The sequence below is a fragment of the Phalacrocorax carbo genome, chromosome 1, assembly GCF_963921805.1.
Source record: "Phalacrocorax carbo chromosome 1, bPhaCar2.1, whole genome shotgun sequence".
Taxonomy (NCBI): Eukaryota; Metazoa; Chordata; class Aves; order Suliformes; family Phalacrocoracidae; genus Phalacrocorax; species Phalacrocorax carbo.
In genome coordinates, this window is record NC_087513.1 from 196,589,255 (window position 1) to 196,612,802 (window position 23,548).

The window sequence follows — 23,548 nt, forward strand, 5'->3', positions numbered from 1 at the left end:
ATGCTCCCTGAAAACATACTGAATTTGATTAATTGTGTTAAACACATTCAAGAGCGTTTTAACTACTCTGTAGCCTGGCTTTGTGTCTGCACAGGGCCCACCTTACATATGCTTCTGGCAAGCAGCATTGCTTTTTTGAGGCCATCTTTCCATCTGCTGTGTGCACAGGTAGCATCAAGTAAGAATTAATTCAGTGTGCAAAAACCAGCTGATTCTCATAAAGCCAGCTCATTTCTTTTGTTCACCCAAGCCATCCTATTGGACTAGGCCATTGAACTCTAGCTAAAAGTGACCTTGATTTGCCTACTAGGTATCAGCTGCATCCTGTTAGATTTAGTAAGTAATTCATTCTTTATCTTGGTCAGCTTTCTTCATTTGTTTTCATGACTAAGGAGTAGAGATTTTCATAAATTAATCATCCCAGTGGTTTCTATTTTACTTGTATTGTATGGCTCTAGATTAAACTTCCCAGCACTGCTTGCATACTCTGGAGTTCTTCTCTTTCATATGTCCTCCATTTCCTATGATAAGACAATAAAGAAGGCTTTTATGCACCCGGGGCAGTAGAAAATAAGAGTCTGTTGTAATGTTCAAAATTCAGATGTTTAACAGCTCACCCAGCTACCACTTGAAGCAGAAGAGGTACACAGCAAGAGCTGCTGGCCTTAACCCACATATTTTGTCAGATGTTCCCTTCTTTCTAATGAAGGAAACTTCTCTGCAAAAGATCCTGGATTCATTTTTATCATGCTTAGCATTTCCACGATAAGGAGTGTACTTCCTTATACTCTTGTATTTTCTACTAGCTTTTAATTATGGTAATTTCATGTTCTACCTGCATATAGAAGAACTGAAGCTAAGAGGTTCAAATGAAGCCAGGATCTGTCCCTGCATTAATACTGTGGCAGAGACTGAATTACAACCAGAATGCTTTTCTAAGAACTAGATAATGCTGTCTCTGGGCAAAACACGTGAGTAAAATTGCTCAGCCAGTTAACAGATTAAATAAACCAGATTCAAATCTTATAATAATGATGATGATGATGATGATAATAATGATGATTCATCAACTAGAAAATAAAATAAATGCAAAAGTTTTAAAGACAAATCTTGTATAGAAACCTTGTTTAAAAATAAGTTCCTGTCTGATACCATCAGTTTGGGAATTGGATGAGTCATGGAAAGAGTTTGGCTGTTTATGAGACTAAGAAATTAATGTTTGAAAGCTGACTTTTATAGATTACTGGGTTTCTGCAAAGTCCTGTAATAATAATAAATTCACTCAGAACTGAAACAATTTTCTTTTTGTCTTTGTCACTTGTTGTCCTTGTTTATGACAAGGGCTGGCATTTTTAAGTACAATGATTTGGAACTGTTTGAATTAAGCTATTGCCTTGTTCCAGCGTGTTAATCAGGACCTTGTAATTAAAAGTAACCTCCCAACAATGAGCCAAGGGCTCCGTGGCTCGTTGGCATGCTGGGTGGTTTGTTGCTGTGTTGTTAAAACATTTTAATGTTAGTAATGGAACAGCTTAGCTATCCAGGAAGAAAATAGCCAAGCTGGCTAAATACCTTGCTGTTACACACTTGTCTAATACACTAGAGAAAAGGTTAATGTGGAACATGATGCTTCCTGGTGCGCTGGCTGCTGAGGGAGGAACAATGGGTTTTGGGGAATGGGCAGCATTCATCAGTAAGGCTCTGACTTTCCAGCTTGTATAAAAAGTTGAGTTAAATATGTTATTTAAAACATGATCAACAATACAAAATATGAGTAGCACGTGAAGAAGCTAGGAAAAAAACGACCAAGAACAGTGTGCTTTTAAGGAATGAATTATTTATGTTTTATGTATTACAGTCATTGAGATTGTTAAAAACCAGGAATCCCTTCTTAATGGTGTAAGAAGCAAGTATGACCATCATTTAAATATTCAGCCAGTAGTCCAGAAACCTAACTTGCATATCTGCCTATATGACCTCTTGCCAAACACACCTCCCTTTCTCATCTTCTCCTGGAAACCCATCCTTTCTCTTTGTTACTTCACCCCTCTTTCAATGCCTGTATCTGTGGGGCTGGAGGCACCCAGCTCTCAGCACCCTCTGGCAGGACTAGGTTTTCAAATAGACACAGCATCACCTGGGCAGGACATTAAAATCAGACCAGTTCACCCAGGGTACAACTTAATTATGGGAATTCAGTGAAATATGGGATGTGGAAGTAAAAAAAATAGTGAAAAACTAAAGGAAGCAGGGAAATTCATGGAAGATTGCCCCAACAGAACTAGAAAATATTGTGTTTTGCATGCAGCCTCTGATATAGGAAGACTCTAAACTTCAGATTGTCAGAAGGTGGGAATGTAAAATAGAGGGAAAATCATTCTGTATTTGTCTTGTTTCTTTTTCCTCCTTAAGTCACTTGGAGACAAGAGTGTTGGTTAGATGTCTTTTTGGTCCAATCTAGTGCAGCAGGTCCTACCTAACAACTTTCTTTTGAGAATGAGATTCAGAAATCTGGCTCAAAATCTTGTCCTGGATCTTTTGCTGTTAATTTCCAATGTATCTGGGTTAATTTTAAATATTGACATCTCATCTGGTGTCTTTTAACATAGATATATTTCTTGTATTTTACTAGCTGCATTTTAACCTCAGTGTTAGAAACACCCTTACCACTGATAGTACTGAACAGATAATGTCCTTGATGAAGGTTTTACATAGTCTTCCTTATGAAACAGGTGTTTATTACCGAAGAATACACATAAATAGGTTTTCTTTTATGGATGTAAGCTGTTATGTGTTTTCTGTGTGACAGCATAAGAAAGAGAGAAAAAATTGTAGGAACCTTTTCATCTTGTTGCAAAGAAATCAGACTTTCAGGGCAAAGACAGTGGTGTTTTTTGTGCACTGACAATAGCGGTATCAAAGTAGTATCATTTTCAAGCCCTACAGAGAGTATTCCTGTGCTGAGGACTCCACTAGTACATCAGTTTACCTTAGCAGCAGCGAGGTACTCAGCTCTTGGGCTGAGGAATTAATCTGCTCAAAGGCTTTAAAATATTGTTAAAAATAAACCAGGATTGCTAACAAACATCTTTTCAGGTGATGGTTGTTAATCTGCTCTCTAAATCTAGTGTCCAGGACTAATTGCCCTGTATGACCTGGTGATGAATTGGTCTTATGAACGCTGCTGTGCTTGGATTACTTTGCAGCTGCTAACCTAAATATTTGCAGGATGGATTGGCTTTCTTACAGGGCATGCTTTGTGTTGTGTGGAGTTGTTAAGATTGAGATGCCTTAATGTAATAGATACAGCAACGTGCAGATGTGCCTACTTTTTTCTTCTTTTTTCAATTTCTTTCTTTGCTGTTTTTCTGTGTTCTGACTATAGTAAAAGATTTGGTGTGAACCATTATGCCATTTTTCTATATTCTCAATTTAATTTTAAGCTAACGAAAAGTAGTGGATGAACATCCCTGAAAGCCAACTCTTTTGTTTAGATAATATCTACAGCATGGGAAACATCAACGTGTATTCCTTGCGTTGTTTTATTAACATGCCTAAACTCAGATCAACAGTATGACCATACTACTCCTAGCAGTGTGTTTAGTGTCCAAGTCTTCTGAAGCTTTCTTTACTTTGGTTGTGAGTGCTTGCAGTGGTTGTAAAAAGTAACAGTAGTTTCCAGAGAGGGAATGGTCCTCTGAAAACGTGACAGTTTTCCAACCAGTAGCAATCAAGGGCAGAATTTCTGCACCCACCATGAATTTTACCAGATGCTAAACCATTACAAGATTGGAATTGTGGTCATCATGGGGAACTTAAACCATTCCCATATCTGCCAGAGGGACAATGCAGCAAGGCACAGGCTGTCCAGTAGGTTTCTGGAGTGCCCTGAGGACAACTTCCTAACACTGGTGTCTGAGAAGCCAATGAGGAAAGGCACGCTGCTGGACCTCCTTACAAACAGGAAAGATCTGGTTGAGGATGTGAAGGCTGGGAGCAGTTTTGGCTGCAGTGACCAATAGTGATGGAGTACAAGATCCTGAGAGGAGGAAACAGGACAAATAACAGAATCACAGACCTGGGCTTCAGGAGAGCAGATTTTGGCGTCTTCAGGAATCTACTTGGAAGAATCCCATGGGAGAACATCCTGGGTATAAGAGAGCTGGTTGACTTCCAAGAATCACTTCTTCCTCCAAGCTCAAAAATGGTCCAGTCCAACAAGCAGGAAATCAAGCAAAGATGGCAGGAGACCTGCATGGATGAACAAGGAGCTCCTGACAGAACTCAAATATCAGATGGAAGCATACAAGAGTGTATTTGGTTTACATGGCAAGGTGTTGGCAGGGGATGCTGCAGGATGGCCTCAGTGAAGAGAGGCTGGGGCTGCCCCATGCTAGGCACAGATGGTTCCAGATGACTCCACAATGGACCCACTGCAGGACACAGCTAGGCCCATGAGGGAAGCTGGTGGTGCCCCTGGGAAAACATGTTTAAGAAAGGGGCAAAACACTGCACAGACAGTGAAGAGTGAGGAAAAAAATGTGAGAGACAGCTCCCACCTGTGAGCACCAAGGTCAGAGAAGGAGGAAGGTGAGGTGGTGGTCCAGGTGCCAGAGCAGATGTTCCCCTGCAGCCATGGAGAGACTATGGTAGAGCAGGTATCCACACTGCAGGCCATGGAGAGGACCACCCTGGAACAAGCGGATATTTCCTGAAGGAACTGCAGCCCTTGGAGAGCCCACACAGGAGCAGGTTCTCCTAACAGGAACTGCAGCCCGTGGAGAAACCATGCTGGAGCAGGTTCGTCCTGAAGAACTGAAGCCCATGGAGAGGACCCATGCTGGAACAGTTCTTGAAGGACTTCAGCACATGAAAAGGACCTATGCTGGGGCAGGGGAAAAGTGTGAGGAGGAAGGAGCAGCAGAGATGGACTGCAATGGACTGACCAGAATCAACCACAATCCCCAATTCACCTGTGTCACTTGGGCAGGGTGGGGTAGAAGAGTGAGGAATGAATGAAGCTGAGCCTGGAAAAGAGGGAAGGATGGAGGGAAGGTGTTGTTTTAATTTGTCTTTGTTTCTCACAAAGACAAATTGTGAGAAACACAATAGTTGCGGAGAATGGGGTTGTCCCAGAGGACTGGAGGAAGGCAAATGTTACCTTTATCTACAAGAAAGGCTCGAGGTAGGATCCAGGTAACTATAGGCCAATCAGTCTTACTTCAATCCCTGGGAAAGTTATAGAATGAATCCTGAGGGTCATCACAAGGCAAATGAAGCACGTGATTGGGAAAAGCCAACATGGCTTCACTAAGGGCAGATCATGCTTGACAAACCTGGTGGCCTTCTATGACAAAGTGACTGCCTGGTTGACATGGGATGGGTGGTGGACATTGTCTACTTGGACTTCTCCAAGGCCTTTGATACGGTCCCCCACAGTCTCCTCCTGGAGAAATTGATGTCTTATGGCCTAGACAAGTGGTCTGTGCATTGGGTGGGGAACTGGCTGACAGGCCACACCCAAAGGGTGGTGGTAAATAGCTCTTTCTCAAGCTGGCAACCTGTCACAAGTGGGGTCCCCCAGGGATCGATATTGGGCCCAATGTTATTCAACATCTTTATAAGTGATCTGGATACCGGCATCAAGTGTAGCCTGATGAAGTCTGCAGATGACACCAAGTTGAGTGGGGAAGTAGACACTCCAGAAGGGAGAGCTGTTTTGCAGGAAGATCTGGATGGGCTGGAATAGTGGGCCAGCAAGAACCTTATGAAGTTCAACAGGAGAAGTGTAAGGTCATGCACCTGGGAAAACATAATTCAGGAGTGCAGCACAGACTGGGATCCACCTGGCTGGAGAGCAGCTCTGTGGAAAGGGACCTGGGGGTCCTGGTGGACAGAAAGCTCAACATGAGCGAACAGTGTGCTGCTGCGGCCAAGAAGGCCAATAGGATGCTGGGTTGCATCAAAAAGGCATCACCAGTAGAGATAAAGAAGTCATCATCCCACTCTACTCAGTGCTTGTCAGGCCACACCTGGAGTACTGTGTACAGTTCTGGTCCCCGCTATACAAAAAAGGCTGGAAGGAGTCCAGAGAAGGGCCACCAAGATGATCCAAGGACTGGGAAACCTGCCATACAAGGATAGGTTAGGAGGACTAGGTTTGTTTAGCCTTGAGAAAAGGAGGCTTAGAGGGTATCTTATCACCATGTACCAGTACTTAAGGGGTAGCTGCAAAGAAGATGGAGACTCCCTTTTTACACAGAATCACATGGAGAGGACAAGAGGGAATGGACACAAGTTGCTCTTGGGGAGATTCTGACCGGACATGAGAGGAAAATTTTTCACAGTGAGAACAGTCAACCATTGGAATAATCTCCCCAGGGATGTGGTTGATTTTCAAGAGTCGTCTGGACAGGGTACTAGGCCATCTTGTCTAGACTGTGCTCTTCCTAGAAAGGTTGAACTAGATGATCCCTAAGGTCCCGTCCAACCTGTGATTCTGTGATTCTCGCCATCCAAACCTATTTTAATTGGAATATATGGAATTAATTTTTCCCAAGTAGAGTCTGTTTTGCCCATGAGAGTAATAGATAAGTGATCTACCCATCTGTATCTTGACCTATGAACTTTTCCATCTTGTTTTCTCCCCCTGTCCTGTTAAGGAGAGGTAGTGAGGGAGTGGCTGGGTGGGCATCTGGCAGACAGCCAAGGTCAACCCACCCCCCAGGAGGTAGAAGCAGGGGCAGGTGACCTGGGAGGAATGCAGAGACACTGTCCAAGAATGCAGGGATGGAGTTAGGAAAGGCGAAGCACACAGGAAATTGAATCTGGTGAGGGACATAAAGGACAATAAAGAAGGCTTCAGGAAGTGTATCAACAGCAAAAGGAAGACTAGAGCAAATGTGGGCCTACTGCTGAATGTGGCAGGGGACCTGGAGACAAAGGACATGGACAAGGCTGAGATACTCAGTGCTTTCTTCGCCTTGGTCCTACTGGTAATACCAGCCTTCAGCAATCCCAGGCCCTGTGTGGGAACACATGGAGGAACGCAGACCTATCCTCAGTAAGGATCAGTTCAGGGAACGTTTAAATAAAGCTGAATGCACAAGTCTCTGGGACTTGATGGGATGCACCTATGAGGGTTGAGGGAGCTGCCTGATGTCATTACAAGGCCAGTCATGATGATCTTTAAAAGGTTGTGGTGACTGGGGGCAGTTTCTGAGGACTGGAAGAAAGTAACTGTCACACTGTCTTCAAGGAGGGAGGATCTAGGGAAGTACAGGCTAATCAGGCTGCCCAGAGAGGCTGTGGAGTCTTCATCCTTGGAGACTCAAAAAAACTCTGTATAAAACCTAACAGGACACAGCTCTGAGCAACCTGCTCTAGCTGACCCTGCTTTAAGCAGGGGGGTTAGACTAGATGATTTCCAGAGGTGCCTTCCCACCTCAACCCTTCTGTGAGGGGAGTTGGACTGGATGATCTCCAGGGGTGCCTTCCAATCTCAACTCAGCCTGCTATTCTGTGAATAGCAGGTACTCACACCTAACTCTGCTAGAATCCACCCAGTTGGATATTTGTTCAGTTTCTGTGCTTAGATCTCAGTAAGCCAGGTATTGATATTTCTCCTGGTAGTGATCTGAAACCTCTTTGTCACAATTTCAGACAGTAAAAATTGTTTTGGGACAAGGAAGTTATCTTCCACTGAGATGTATTTGCCCTATTTCTGCCTTGACTTATGTAAGTAACGTAAACCCCTAAATCCCACTGATTTTGGAAAAACATGCTTTTGTAGTTTATAGTACAAAGCTGGATACAACAGCATAGAATGGAAGTAGTACAGTGCAGTATTGCACTTCTGAATATGAGGTCATTAGGCCTGGACAGTTCTGATTTCCTGGTTGTTTTGAAACAGGTATTCTGACTGGTTGATTACTGGTCTTCTGTAGGCTCCTCTTGCTGTTTTGGTTGCTTCTGTCCTAATCAACTCTTGAGATTTGCATTAAATAATTTTTAAACAAGTTTGCTCTGCTGATTGTTCTTTGTTGTGGAGATAATTCTCCATAATATTCTTCACCAAAAAACTGAACACTGCTTTTGTATTTTGTCTACTTCACATTTTGGATGTCAGCATCTTAAATCATCACACCAAATCTGAAATGAAGAAAATGTTATAACAAGCTTCATACAGTGGAAAGGTTTATCTTACTCAGGTTTGTAAAGTACTTGGAGATACTGAGATTGCAGGTACAATTCAGGTACAAATGCAATGATTTATCATCCTCTAAGCAGGAACCTCATCAAGATATTTCAGTTACTGAGTTGCCAAAACTGGACTGGACTTTGCTGCTAGTCTTGCCAAAAGATTAAGCGTCATATAGCTCTCTAAACTTTGGTCTGTCTTCTACAACAGCATTTCATATCCTTAGGCAAGGTTTCATGGGCAGAAATACCAGAAATTGCAAGAAAAGGCATTAATCACATTTGTTTCTCTGTTGTCGTTATTTTTATTTTTTCTGTGTCATCTGAATCCCGATCCTTCCTTTTGCACTTGCGAAGCACCTGGAGGTTGACTTGTGCCATGTAGTATTATTTGCATTTCAGTTTCTCCTAAAATTTCAAACCATAAAGCAAGATGTGGTATTTTCTTCACTTCCTCCCCACCCTCCCAGGACCACAATCAAAATCAGCATTCATATGGTAACTTCCTAGAGGAGCACTCTGGTGAGTGATTTGAGTCTAAGAAAATTGTTTGGACTTAGCCTTTAGGATAATCTTTACCTAAAGTTTTCTAGAATCAGAGAAAATTCCCCTTAACTTTAGTGGACCTTTTATCTAACTCAGAAGGCTTAAAATGGTAAAAGCTCAGCCTTGCATGAGAAGAGTACAGCCGTGAGAATCTTGCTTCCTCCTTTTCATTGAAGGCTTTGAGCATAAGTCAAACATTGTGGAGTTGTAGTTCTGTCTTTATACTCTCATATAGTTAATTTTCTTGGTACTGAGATTCCGGCAGAGCTTTCAGATAAAATTATTGTAACTAATAATTGGGAATTCAATATCTGAATCTCTAATTATTGCATGAGACATATGAAGCCTCATTCTTCATTATAAATTATTAATTGGGTTTTGAAAATTATCTTGGATATGTAAATCTATTATTAAGGAAATCTGTTGGCATTTCTACTTTTAAGAAATGAATGTAATATTGCCATTAAAAATTCTTCTTGTGATTATTCACAGAATAACTCCAAGAAAGGTAAGACATATTAATTGCTCTTTGGTGTTTCTTGCATTCTTGATTGCAGTTATTCTCTACATCTTGCTACTCTAATTCAGAAAAAAAATGCAGTTGGAAGTTGCTATTTATTCTGGGGAGGAAAAGAAAAGATCAAATCACATTCTAGCAGATCTTTTGTTATATATGACTTTGTCTTCTGTATAGGGATGTATAGGAGGGAGCTGTACAGGTCCTTCTGACTAGAGAGCACAAAGCCAGGGGCATTCTACATTTTGGTATGTGATGCCAGGCTCTTGGGATAAATGTGGGTCTCTAGGAGAGCATAGTTGCTCCCCCTGTACACCAGGCAGCAAAAGCACCGGCCCCGTCTTTCTGGCAGGTGTGTATCTGGTTTTCCACACTGTGTTGTTCTGCCACTGGGATAACTCAGGTCCCCACCTGCAGTGCCTTCTGCACACCCGGTTACTTTCCTGTGGCACTTTGCAGCTCTCAAAGGCATAATTATACCTTTGATTTCTGACTCTTTCATTTGTTACAGTAAATGACCAGGTATGATTTTGGCATTTGTTCTGCTGCTGACACCTGCAAATACTAGAGCTGGGTGGTAAAGTTTTGAGGTTCATTGTTATTTTCATTTTTGCAGATGTGTATTTAGCACGAGCCATTCTGGGTCATCCATTTTGTCCACGCTGTCAGGTGCAGCTCGCTCAGGGTAGATTCCAGCTGATAACAACCAACTCACAGTTTGCACAATATTTAACTAGGAGGCTTTGGTTGCAGCTTTACGTTATTTCTGCCTTGACTGCTTAACTTTATTTTCACCAGAACACTCCCCAGACTTTTGCTTTCATATGGTAAATATGTAGGAATGCTGCATACGAGACTATTCAGCACAAAGACTTTAATGAAACCGCCTGTAAATATGCTTGCTTCTCTGTTGTTACAGTTATTTTAAATGTATGTTTAACCTGATATCACACACTGCTGTGCAGCCATTTGTTATATATTAACTTAAGACTCAGTCCCACAAAGTACTCACTGCTTCTGGATCATGCTGAGTCCCTTTCCCTCCCAGCAGTGTTTAAGGGCTTATAGGGTGCTCAGCACCTTGCAGGACTGAGCCTTGAATCTGGGCAACAACAGGCTCCTCAAAAACCAAACAGGTTTTCTGGAACAAGGTTCATATTGTAACCGGGCAATATTTTGTGCAATGGATTTTCATACATTTAGATTAAATCTTAACCAGAACATCAGATCTCATAGTTAACGGCTGCTGGAAGACATAAACATTTAGGTATGTATGGTGGTAATTAATTACATTTTACAATTATGGCTTTATTAGTTGTTCCAGTTAAGTGCAAAACCATGACTGAGTCTAATATTTAATCTTTTGTGTGTTGGCTGCAGTGTGCTTTGCCCTTCTGTTAAAGTGTATGTGGTTTCTTAGAGCTGCAGATAACCTGTGCTGTTCATCTAGCAAAGCCATTTGGGCATTATCCATCGCTGAGCTTTACGCACTGTACAAAGGGATGCTTTGTGCACTGTGACTGCAAGGGGATCCCACTGGCAGCGGTATCGAGGGGTGGATTCCCTGGCATTACCCGAGCTGTCTGGAGCCCCTTTGGGCAGAAGCCCACGCACCCATACAGCCGAGCCACTGGTGCTGCCTGCGTTGGTGCACCGTCACCTGGGCTGGAGAGCTGTCCTCCGCTCTGAGTCAGACATTTTTAAAGGTAAGCTTTACCAAAGGGTAGTAAGCCGATCTGTTGCTTACATTTTGGGAAGCCAGGCAAGGTGTAGACTGTGCAAACTACAGTAGTAATCATTACTCTTTCTCTGAAACTTGTTTTGGGAGAAGAGCATGGCATTGGTCTGAGTGGTAAATTCAGATATATTTGGCACAGAAAAAGTGCTGTAACATACTATTTCTAAAAACTTACTCTTGCAGTTTTATATGCAGATAAGACCATAATCTTCTACTGTTTGCAAGGAAAAAGACAGGACCTGGAACCTTTAAATAACAGGGTTTAATCCCATCTACAAGCAAGGAAAATTACTTCCAAAAAGGCAGGCCCTGCCTTCCCTGTTCCACATACTGCCATGCTAGACAAGCAAGGAGATGCTCTTTGATTTTGGTCCTGGTATCACCTGCAAATAGTGGTGACTAGGAACTAAAAATTAAACCTGAAGCTTGCTTTCAGACTTATACTTAAGGTTGGCCAGAGAGCAAGGCACAGTTCTGTTCTAGGGACTGTTGGAATAATCTCACCTTAATTCAAATACACCTGTGTGCTAATAACCATATCTTTTCAAAATTACCAATCACACTGTTGGCCTTTGCCCTTGCTTCCACCAGTTAACTACCAGTTGCGCTCACATTTGCATTAATGCACATGTGCATTATCTCTTGAGATCAGTGTGATTTTAAGCATGCAATAGCATAGACATACGTAAAATGTTCGCAAGATCACAGCTCTGGCCATGTACTCTAACTGAAATTGGGGTATGAAATCAGTACATAAGGAGACTGAGGATTAAGCAACTTGCTGACTGCCTGTTTTCTTGGAGCAATGGCCATCAAGTTGGCTGCTATGCTTTTCTGGGGAATAAGCGAAAAACCCAAACAAAACTGAGCTTTTAGGAGTCTTTAATAAATTAGAGAGGTTTCTGTGTAACTTTAAGCACAATTACCTAAGCTAGCAACGCTAAGAAGTTAAGAGTTGTTTACCCATTAAAAGAAAGAGGGGAAATAGGTAGAAGTTTATGGGAACAAAAGTGGACTGCTGATGCCAGTGAAGTGTTTTCCAAAACTTTCAGCATAGGATGAAGGCACCACATGATCCCATGTAAGAATATTGCAGTAGAAAGTAGTCACAAGTACTCAATATCCTCCCTGGGAAAACAGCTCCTGGTTTAGGGGAAATGAGGCTGGGGTTGGTTGTATGCTAATTCCCTTTCATTACTGGGTGTTAGCAGAGCTGTTTAATACTTGCCATAAAGCCTGGATTTCACTTTCCTTCATTTAATACCAGTTTAAATCTGGAATAATAAGCTCTCAAAAGCTTAGAGGTTCCAGTAAAATGAGATTTGGCTAAAAATTACATGTTGGTTTCTACTACTAACAGTGTTGTATCTTTGGTGCCCTAAGCATTAAAAGAAGCAAGACTAGTGAGAAAAAGTGATGCTTCATTAGGATATTGAATGATTTAGTAGAAGTTGCTATGTCTTATTGCAAACCTTAGGAAGGATTTATTTCTCCAGAGAGCCTGAACTCCCTCAAGCCCCCTTTTCTTAGACTTCAGAACAATGAAAATTGTAATAGTAAATTTAGAATAATTTCCAAGTGTTTGTATGATGTATTTTGCTTAAGTGTTGGAAACTCAACACGTAGAATATTGTGCAAGGAGCAGAATGGCTGCTATTTCAGTGTTTCTCAGGCAGCAATATCTGTCATTCTGAGGGCTGAACACCTAATGGGGGCTATTTATCAGCTGAATGATGGGAGGATTTCTGATATATTAAGCAGCTTCTCTTGGCCTGGTACAGTGAAGTCTGAAGCTGAACCTACAGTCAGCCGAAATTGGCTTGTTATGAAGGTGCACCTCTGACTCTTTGGTTAAAACAATTATTCTGGAATCTATTTGTCTGTGGCTCTTCAGGACTTTCAGAGTTAAACCTTTCATGTAAATCTTGTCCTTGCTAGGAAAATTACCAGATGCTGACAGGGGGTGTCACCAGTGGCTCAGCTGAACATATGCTGCATATGGCTTGGCTGCAAGCGCTGGACAGGGAGGCCCTGTTCCCTGCTGCTGCAGAGACTGGTGAAAACAGGTTTTAAACCAACTGATTTCAGCATAATACTAAAGGTTAGCCTCTACACAGTGTTTGTCCTACCAATGAGACTGAGTAACTAATCAAGCATGGATTGGCCTACCAAAATTTTTGCTGCATCAAAGAGCTAGATGGCATCTTTACTGAGTTATTTTACAGGTGGCATTTTTTGAGGTATTGCACAATCCCAATGTCCTTACACTGGGACTATACTGCACTATTTTTGTGGTGAAGCTGGAATTGAAACTGAATCAGAGTTTGAATGTAAAGCAGACTAAAATCTCCATTTACATTTATGACTGATTTTAATCTCTGAATTTGACAAAATAGTGCTTAATAAGAAATTCAATTAACTGTTTTCTGGATAAAGTATTTTCCTGCTTTTCCAGAGAACATACTTAAAAATATTTCCTGTTTGGGATGTTGCCACAGAATTTGGGTTTCTTTGTGTCTCTTTTGCAAACCCACTACAGACACCCACCTCACACCCACACATCCCGGCACCCTATGGCTTTGAAGCACAACACATGGTGAATAAGCTGAGGACACTTCCACATTCCCCAAGCCCTTTCCAATTCACAGCGCTCCCGGGCAGCTCCTGAGACAAATTTCAAGTCTGGAGCCATTTCAGGAGTCCTGTTGCTTGTGGAAGGAGGAGATTTCACTTGCCTTCCTGTGCTTTCCTCCCTGTCTGTAGATGCTTACTTCCACCTCCTGCCCTGCAACAGCTCGGGTGCAGCCAGGGGGGCTGGTTCAACTCACAGCCTGGCAGGAAAAAAGCAGCAGGGAGGTCCAGCATCTCTCCCTTTAGATGGTGGCATGCTCTTAGGTTGGCTTGAACCATCACATCTACCTTCATCCATAGAGAACGGGTAGATGAAGGAGATGTGAACAGCTGTCGGTGGTCCATGGGGAGTGACAGCATCTCTGGGTCAGCATGTCGTAACAGGAGAGAGCAAAGGAGCTGTTCGAGCCTTGGCACAAAAAGAGAAAGTTTGTTGAATTATGTCATGAAAAGTGAGAGGTGGGAAGAGATCTGACTCAGGTATTTAGTAATGCTTAGTCAAAAGACAACCCTAGGTCAGAATTCGTGCAAACTGCCTCCCTTTCATACTGGAGCTGGAAAAATGGCTCGCATCTCCAGCTTAGTATTTCAATTATGTACCCCAGCCTGTTGAGGGAATGGCTGCTAAGATTTTTCTTGTTAGACTTTCCTGAAGCTCAGCAAGGTCTTTTTAAAAAGGACAGTGTGACTGACAGAAACTGAAGTGTCCATTTTGCTGTTTGCAATGTTTAGGCAAAGACAGCTCACCAATGTAAATTAACTTCTAGTAAGGAAATGTGTAATCTTTCAGGTTCAGAGCTACTCTCTGCTCTTCCAAGACATAAATTATTAATCAGGTCTGCAAACTCCAGTTCAGAAGAATAATGGACCATCAAAATAGGCAATTCAGTCTTGAAACAGGCACTTTAGTCTGAACTCCTTTCAAAAAACTGGACTTTATGGTTCATCCTCTGCATGGGTAGGTAATAGATTATTTTCTCGTGTGTACACTTTTTATAGCTCTCATCACCATAAGCATCAAAGTGCCAGAGAAGCACTGATGGATTTGTCCTTGCGGGCCCATGGGTTATAAGGTACAACCCCTATCATCACTTATTTTACACATAGGGCACTTAAGCTGAGAAAAGTATGCTGAACTGCCAAGGTCAGAGAGAAACAAAATCCAGAATCCCTCTTCCCCAGCCTCAGTAATAAAGACATCTTTCCTGCCTCAGATGGGTGTTTCATTTTTTTCAGATGATTTACCATGACTTTTAGGGCTGGTAAAATCCAGAGTTGTTAAACCTCTATGCATAGGAATATGGGTGTACACGCCATAAAGGTCTCTTGAGGCACTCTTTCCATTCCCCCTTAATTTCAGACAATTTTGCCATTTGGTACCTTACACATGCATAATTAACTCCATCTCAGGTTAATTGGCAGGTTTTCTTCCACACTGTTCTAATAAGAAGACAGTTGCACGATTCCAATGTTCTGATCTTAAACAATCTCCTTCTGATTTCCTCCCAAAATCTAACTTGTGCAGCTGCAATATCTCATAGAGGCAATCAATATGTATTATTTGTATTGCTTCCTAGAAAAAATTATAATATTACAAATAACATCAGGCTGCAAGAGATTACCTTGACTACCCTGCTGATAAAAGATCTAATGTAATATGTATAGCTGTTTTTAACAGGACCAGTAAGCTAGCTCAACATTTATAAATTTGTCTGTGTCTGATTCCATGTCCAGACAAATAAGTTCTCGAGGGAGCAGCACTGTGTGTTTGCTGCATGTTTAAAATCAGGTTACTTGTTTTCCCACCAAAATAGACTGCCTGTTTGCTTAAATTTGATCATCCATGTTTTTTCAAAGCACTCTTGATTTTAGTGGTATATAAAGAAGAAGGTAGTTAGTTACAACACCACCAGTGAAAGAGAGAGATGACTATGAGTTAAAGGCTTATCATTGCTTGGAAGTTTTCAGGCAGGCTAAATTCAGAGCACGTATTTTATTGAAAAGGCGCAGCACGTAAATGTTGTTGTAGCACTTAATTGGTATCCACTTTGTTCAAATTGGTTTTTTCTAGGTTTTCCATTCCACAGGATTTTTGATAGAGTAAATTCAAATAAAAAGTAGAAGTTATTGACAAACTAGAGGTAGAATTAGCAAGAAGTTTTCTTTCTTTTTTTTTTTTTTTCTGAAAAAGAAAGAGAAACATGGTGGAGATGGTAATTCAATCTTCTGGCACAAGAAATGTGCCCATGAATGTTAATTTAGTTCAGACTGTAACAAAGACAGCAAGTTAGCCTTTGTAAAAAGAAACTAAACAAAGAAAAGTATTGATACGAATTGAAAAAAAAAACCAACAGTGTGAGTCTTGAAGCACATGAATCAAGACTGCCTAGAAGCCTCCACTGATTAACAACAACAAACTCTGATGCTTCCCCTCAAATGCTACCTTTTTTTTAATTTTAGTGAGATACTCGCTGCGCTGACCTCATGAACGGATCAAAAGCTGCAATTGTTCAGGGCTTTTTGCCCTAGCCAGCACGGAGTTAACTAAGGTGTGCAGCTGCACCATCACCAGTTGGGTATTTCTCTTGCATCACACTGGGCCAATTATTCTACAGGGACTTGTTATTTTATTATAACAAGCATCAGAAGCAAGATAATCTTATATAACTTTGCATAATTTCTACTGATGTGGCGTAATTCCTAATGAAGTCCACTACCCGCTTCACTTTTAAAGCATTTCCATCTTTTCAGATACCTGATGGACACTGTCCATCTATGGTATTGATGTACCCCTGCGCCCTTCAGCACAGCTGAACGATTTAAGTGAGGGTTGGGTGCTGCTTGTGCTTCCTCCTTGAGCCCAGGGAAAAGCTCCTTAGCTCAAAATTCATACAAATCCACGCACAGCCCCTTGCTATGGCTCACACGCAAAAATGAATAAGGTGCACCAGCTCCTCAGCCCCTGGCCCTGAGTGGTGCAAACACGTGCTGCGGGTGGTCCTCAGCCTTCAAACCCTTCAAGGCCCTTTCTCTATGCGTTGATTCTGCCACTGACTTATTTTGGCCTCCTGGTTGCATAACAAGACACCCTGATATCATCAGGTAATTTTGGAAGGCCACAGTTTTGAATAGAGAGGACAGGATAGCAGGGTAATTAGGTGGGTGGGGAAGAAGGGGAAGAAGGTTGATAAAGAGTTCTTAATAGTAACTTTTACATGTTATTATTTCAAGCAAGGAAAATAAATACAGAGTGACTGTAGGGCCAGCAGATCCTGCAGCGAGGGCTGTGACATAGGAAGGGCAGGTAGAGCAGAGAAGGAAGAGAAAGCAAATGGCTGCGGAGTGGGACAATCCTAACTCTTTTTCTGAGATTGCACCCTTTCCTCCCAACTAGTCCATATCACTTTGATGTACATCCATCTAACAGAATATCTCATATAACTTTTTTCAAGAAAAAAAGAAAAAGAAAAATATATATGGTATAGAAAAAATATTTTTTGACTAATCTCTTTTTCTTATTATTTCCATCTACTTTACATCTCCATGGTCCTTTTCCTTCCTGCATCTTACACTTTGCGAGACACAAAATAAAGGTGGAATTCAGCCTTCCTAGTTGGTAATGGGAAGTCTTCTTTATGTTTAAACACAATGATCTGTTTATTGGAAACTGCTCTTCTGTAGTACCAGCCATCTCTTCATGTCATGCTGTCTGAATAATGCCTCTTGAGGATGGGGAGAAAGAATAGCATCGCAGTCAGACCCCGTGGGTTATAAATAGCATTCTAGCAGCCTGAAAGGCTGAGGCCGTCATTAAGTTGCATGCAGCTGTAGTGGTGTAGGTGGGTGAGTAAGAGCAACTCGGAGATGGGATAATGGTAACCTGGTACACAAGGGTCATTTTTCATTGATGGCGTCACTCCATCAGGCTATTGTGTTCTCCCTAAATTAGGTCTCTGTGTTTAACAGAGCTGAGCAAGCTCAGCAAAGCAGCCTCAGCAAAGCACATTTAAAAGAAGATTAGAGGGAAAAACAGTTTGTTGCATGTTATGATTTAGACCAAACTGTGATAAACTTTTCTCGCTTTGGTCAGTAATTGCCTTTATCAGCAGCAAGGTAAGAGCAATGGGAACTGGTCTTTTGGAAATAGCGTACCAGTTTCCCACATAAGGGCAATAACGACTTTCACTGGGCAAATTAAGAAGTTATTTCAGCAATTTAACCAAAGTTGTCCTCTGAGTGTTTTCCTTAGCAACATGATTCATCTTCTGGATGGATTTTTTCAGTGCCAAGACAACAAAGGTCTTGAATTTCAAAAATCCCTTTCAATTTATTATTACTAATTTGGTTGCATATATACACAAATAGAAAAATCCTACATTAATTTCACACGGTTTATATATAAAACAGATTAAAATAATTAGCAGCCTGTGTTAGTTTGAGCTTGCACACACAAACATCTATTCTTCCCTCATTTCTAAACTGAACAACTTGAGTTCTTGATCCTGCTCCCACTGAAGTCGGTGGGGGAGTTGCCTTTAACTTCAATAGATATATGACTCAGCTTAATTCCCCCTGTGGGACCTGTCAATGTATAAAGATTCCTTGGAGGTTAATTGCTTGCAGTAGAGTCTTTGCATGGGATGTAAAAGGAAGGTGCAAATTGCAGAACTGGAGCATTATCTATGTACTCTAGCCTGGAAACGACACTGACATTGAAAGCAAAGGAATCTCTTATTTCATTAATCCTGCATCTTAATGATTAAATCTGGTCACTCATTAATTTAGACGATGTCTTAGAGAGTCACTTCCTTTGCCATCTTGCCCAAAAGCTGTTGAAGTAGGACAAATACTTTTATATTTTCCTGCAATTATTCCTTTTGGCTCTTTTTTTGTACTCTCTTTTAAGAGTACCTTTTTAAAAAAATCACTACTTCAAAATAGACTTTTAGAAAGTATTTATAAAAGAACAATGAAAGAAATAATAGAGTTGTGGGAGTGGAAGAGAGGATTTCTAAACTAAGAAGAATCAGTCTCATTCAGACTTTTCAGATTTGAGTGACTTTCTTATTACACAAATGTGTCTTTTGCTATTCTGAGAAAGCTGAGAGATGTATCACTACCTATTAAAAGTTGGGGGGTGGGGTGGTGTTCCTTCATCATTAATACTCTATATTCCTTCTCCCATGTCACATTCTTTGTAATCCTTTCCCACCTGTATTACATTTGGAATAATCCTTCTCATTCCTTGTCACATGCACATTAAACCTCTTTTAAATTACAGACTTAAAGCTTCTAAAACAAGCATTCCATTTTTGTTGTGGTAAGTGTGATGACCATTGTTAAATCACTATTAAAAATCCCATGCATATACCAATCTGGAGTTTATTATTGGAGTTCTTGTATTCATAAATTACTGTGCCTGGTCAACCATACATGTAATGCTGGTGTTGCCTCTCAGTTCACTGTAGGCTCTGTTACACATCTGGAGTCAAAGTATTAGCCTGTAAATAACACAGTATGTAGCTCAGTTTTTCAGAAATACTTATGAAAGTGCTATGAACTTTTTCTTATCTATACCTTTTCAAGCATTCTCAGTGGCAAATGGTATTAATCCTCTCAAGAAACAAAAAACCTGGAAAACCAGCCAGGAATGCCAATTCAAAAGTACCTTTATAAATCAGAAATTTGGATGACATTTTGCCTTCTTTTAGGATTGTAGAAAAAACTTTATGAAGGACAAATTTACTGAAACTTTGGTGTGTAACTTTGACAAAACACTATGGCTTTTTTTTTTCTTCAAATATTGTAAGAAACTGGAAAGCATTCAAGTTTATAGTCTGAAGAGTGATTTGTCTTCTTTCTCATGGCAGTCCAGTTCATAAATTTTGATTTGCATCATTTTACTAAACCTTGGTGTGAAGGCACCTGAATGCTATATACACTTGCCAGCCTTTAAAAAAATAGTAATTCAGAAAATATTTGGGTAATTTTTTGTCACCAGTACAGGAAGTTAATCCTGTTCTCAGGCACACTCTTCAGAGTGCTGCAACCGTGCTTTGCTTAATAGTACGTGGATGTGGAAGGACAGACCCTGACTCAGTGAAGCTGCAAAAGTTTGAAGAGGGTTTTAGCATACTACCAATAGAAAATCTATGACAGACAAGTCTGGAAGACTAAAACTATAGTACTTACTTTTAGAAACTTGACAAATGTCTAACTGACTGAATACTGTTACCTCTCTAATTGCAATTTCCTAGGTATTTCCTTTATTAAATGCAATGACACTTAGAAAATTTGACATGCAATGATATTCTTACCTAATTATCCAAAATGAGTTTTTAGCGTGGCTTTCTAAGAAAATTAAGTTCTTGCAAGCACGTTGTTAGTCTGTCAATACGTTCTTGTGTCATTTCTGTCTCCTCGATCAGCTTGAAACCTGCTGATGAGCTTCAAATATATTTAAAAGAAGGGTTCAGACCTCAAAGTCAGCTGGGCAAAAAGGCAAAGCAGAAATAACTATTGAGCTGAACTGCGCCACTAATTTGTGTCTCTCCTTTATCCAGCCAACAGCGTTTCTGAAACGTAAGAAATTCTGATGACCAGTGATGGTCCATATGGAACCTCTCTATACTATGCCGCTGTTTCCAGTCCTAATCTCCGTTTCCCCCTTGCTCCCCATGCCCAACACTGTAAAGCAAGCACTTTACCCTCTCATTTGAGTCACTCTTCAAAACTCGCTTCTTCCGTGGGACGTACCATAATGCTGAGGCCAGCAAGACCTGGGCTGGTGGCAGGCTGTGCCTGCTGCTGCTGACTGCCAGAGAATCCTGTGGTCACTCCCAGAGTTATTTGCTACCTCATTTGACCTACATCCTTTAAGACCATTTGTTTGTCTCGTCCCCTAACTACACCTTGACAGTATGTCTACACTGCTCACCAGAGAAGTAATTACAGTGTGTACGGTCACACCAGTCTCAGAGGAGAGGCACTGGCGCTGATGGCCTTCATCCCTTCTTTAGGGTGTCTGTTCTGCCATGCACTCTTTGTTGTCCCATTTTCACTTTGCCTTTTACCTGAATTAAAATTACCTACATTAAAATAGTTTTAGTTATGTCTACAGCTCCAGTGCAAGTGTAGAAATATTTTTAGACAATAAACTATCTGAGCAAGGACTACCACTTGTTATGGGTCTTTGTCAGGAGCCATGACATGGAGTTGTAAGACATTGTCTCACCAAATTTTTCTTGTAGTATATGAAAACTGTTCAAATTGTATGTAAAATGTTGTTCTTGCTGTTAACTCTGCGGAACAGTGGCAAACCAGAAAGTTCTCCAGATTTGGGACTGAAGGACAGCCTGGAAACCGAGCATGAGTGCTTGCTGATGGCAAGGACTACTATTCCAGCATTTATGTCTTTAAGCTTAATAAAACCAAACAATGCATAGGAAAGATATGCCGATTTGTTCTCCAGTGAGGAGTTTGTGTTTGGCACCACTAACACAATGGGGCCCCAGTCCAATTTAAATACTGAATTAAAATATGTTTCTACGTTGCAGATTGTTTTGTTATAAAATATACAAAATATATTTTCCTGGGGAGAAAAAGAGTGACAGATGATCTGAGGCTTTTTTTCAATTACTTTGGGTTTCCTCAGAGGATCATTCATAATGTGTAAGGAAGTGGACTATTTAACCTGCAGATTACAGCTGCAAAAATAGAATCATAGAATAGTTTGGGTTGGAAGGGACCTTTAGAGGTTATCTAGTCCAACCCCCCTGCAGTGAGCAGGGACATCTTCAACTACATCAGGTTGCTCAGAGCCCCGTCCAACCTGACCTTGAATGTTTCCAGGGGTGGGGCATCTACCACCTCTCTGGGCAACCTGTGCCAGTGTTTCACCACCCTCATTGTAAAAAATGTCATCATTCTATCCAGTCTAAATCTACCCTTCTCTACCGTAAAACCATCACCCCTTGTCCTGTCACAACAGCCTTGCTAAAGAGGTTGCCCCCATCCTTCCTATAGCCCCCCTTTAAGTACTGAAAGGCCGCAATACGGTCTCCCCGCAGCCTTCTCTTCTCCAGGCTGAACAACCCCAACTCTCTCAGCCTGTCCTCGTAGGAGGTGCTCGTAGGAGTTTCCTATGTGTAATAAACTCATGTTTGAGAAAGGGTGAGAACTGGGACACATGTTGGCCAGTCGGACGTGCTGTGTAGCAGAAGCTGGTGCAAGGCCTGTGCTCGTGATAAAAAAACTAGTGTGAGGTGAGCACCCGTACCCAGACAGGCGAAGTGAGTGCTGAGGCAGGAACGGCACCCGTGGCGTTTCGAAGGTACTAAACGGGATCATCCTCGTGCTGCCGGCGGAGCGGCCCAGACCCCTCCCGGGGCGGGGGGCAGGACCGGGGCCGGGAGCGGCCGGAGGAACCGGGGGGGTGCCCCGCCCCGCCCCGCCCCGCCCCGCCCCGCCCCGCCCCGCCCCGCCCCGCCCCGCCCCGCCCCGCCCCGCCCCGCCCCGCCCCGCCCCGCCCCGCCCCGCCCCGCTGCCATAGCGATGCAGGAGCGAGTGGCCGGGACGGGTTGCGGTGGCAGCGGCGGCGGTGCCGGGGTCCCCCGGATTCCCCCAGGTAAGGGCGCTGTTCGGGGGTCCCCTCCCGGCAGCGGCACCACCGCGGGGCAGCTGTTGTCGGCCCCGCGCCGCCAGCCGGTTTTTTAAATTCCATTTCATTGTATTCGTTCTCCTGCCTCTCTCCTGCTCCCTTCCTGCGGGCTCAGGTGCGGTTTCTCCCAAAGCAGCTTTCTCTGGGAACTTCTCCGCCGAGAGCAGCGTCTTGTTCTCATTATTGTTTTATATATATGTGTGTATATATATTTTTTTTTTTTCCCCCGCGTGGAAATGTGTGAGCGGAACGAGAGCACAAGGGCGGGCCGAGGTTTCGGTGCCCGGCGGGCTTTTGGCCGGCCCCGGGTGCCGTGGCGTTGGGGGCAGGCTCGGCTCGGCTGGGCTCGGCTCGGCTGGGCTGGGCTCTGCCTTGCAGCCCGGCCGGCTCCCGCCGCGACCCTGTGAATGAAGGGGATTAAAAACAGCGGCGAGGGAGATTTCAGGCGTCTCGCTGAAACACAAGAAAATCCTTTTATCCTCAGAGGGAGAGAGGCTCGCAGAACTTCTTTTAGAGTGCATTCACGAGGGAGCAGCCTTAAAACCAGGGATAGGAGCACCAAAACTCCCGCGTTTCACGAGATGGTTGGGGTTTGCCTGCGCGGGATCTGCTGCTGCTCCCCGGGCCCGCTCGCCGCAGTGTTATTGGGATGCAAAGAGTTTTGCGTGTCCCTCCTGCAGGCTGCGGGGGCTCTGCCGCCAGTCCCCCGCCTCGCACGGCCCCCCCGCTTGCCAGGGGCCACCTGCCCCCATCCCCGCTGGCCCTCGGAGCCCCCGCGGCCACTTGGGTGGGAAGGAGACAAAGAAGGGGCCGGGGGGCTACCTCTGTCCCTCAGGTATAGCTGTGTGTTTTCTCTCCTCGTTTCGGGAGGAGGGAAACCCCACCACCACCCGGCAGTGGCAGATTTGTGAAGATCCCGCTGGCCCTTGAGAGAGAACTGTGCTATGGCCTTTGTTTTTAAGATGGTGCCAACTTTGGACTGGGCATCCCAGTGGTTTCTGGGCATTGTGTAGCATGGCGGTCCAAGCACCTGCCTGCCCAGCAAAGACCCCCGGCTGAGGCAGGGGACGCGTGGCTGGTGGTCCCCACACAGCTTTCCCAAGCTCAGAGCGTGGTTTGGGCTGCTGGGTCTCCCACAGCCAGCTCAGGGGGAGATCCCTGATACAGCACATCCCAGTCACAGAGACCCCGGTCACTTCCATATTCAGGTTTTCATCATGCTGTCGAGACAGCATAGGCTGCCATCAGGCTTTACGTA

General features: G+C 42.9%; 1 protein-coding gene across 4 annotated transcripts in view; it reads left to right on the forward strand.

Annotated features, from left to right (window-relative positions):
- The window catches only part of SPATA13 (spermatogenesis associated 13), an 82,792-nt gene that overhangs the window by 10,003 nt on the left and 49,241 nt on the right, over positions 1-23,548 (forward strand). The window contains exon 1 of one of the 4 annotated variants that reach the window (XM_064441132.1): positions 10,272-10,529. The exons of 1 other annotated variant lie outside the window; for it this stretch is intronic. The gene's annotated coding sequence lies outside the window, so the exon portion shown is untranslated. Of the gene's footprint in view, positions 1-10,271; positions 10,530-10,599; positions 10,969-23,548 lie in introns of those variants that run through there. 2 more of the 4 variants (XM_064441136.1, XM_064441133.1) reach the window with 2 other exon arrangements.